We start from the raw sequence: 531 nt of genomic DNA on the forward strand, positions 1-531 counted from the left end.
AATCATCACTGCTAACATCGCCATCATCAAAGGGTGCTTCAATGCTAACAGTAGCAGACATTACAACTGTTGAAGGCATTATAGAGATAGCTGAGCTAGATCCAACATCAAAGATTTGGATATTTATGAACCGAGAGTTCAACACTTCAAAAATCTCCATCATTACGGCAATATCCTCATCAGAGTCAAGACGACAATTAGGAAGATCAGTGAGCGAATATTTCAGGACATACTGATCAACCTTCAGATTCTGAAACTTCAAACAAATCTTCGCACACATATCATCATACTTAATGCTTGATGACAAGCACATAATGAAAGAATCTCCCCCATATGAAAACCTTCCAAACTTAGAATTAGACATCCTACAATAAATGTTCACACACACACTATCAAACAGAGCTATGCACATACATAAAAAAAGATTCAAAAAAGGACAGCGTGCCGCTGCACCGCTAATCCGGCTAGTACACCACCTCAAACAAAAAAAATAGCAACTGAGACAAGCTAGGGAGCTGCTACCAAAAAAAT

Source organism: Fragaria vesca, linkage group LG5 (genome assembly GCF_000184155.1).
Source record: "Fragaria vesca subsp. vesca linkage group LG5, FraVesHawaii_1.0, whole genome shotgun sequence".
Taxonomy (NCBI): Eukaryota; Viridiplantae; Streptophyta; class Magnoliopsida; order Rosales; family Rosaceae; genus Fragaria; species Fragaria vesca.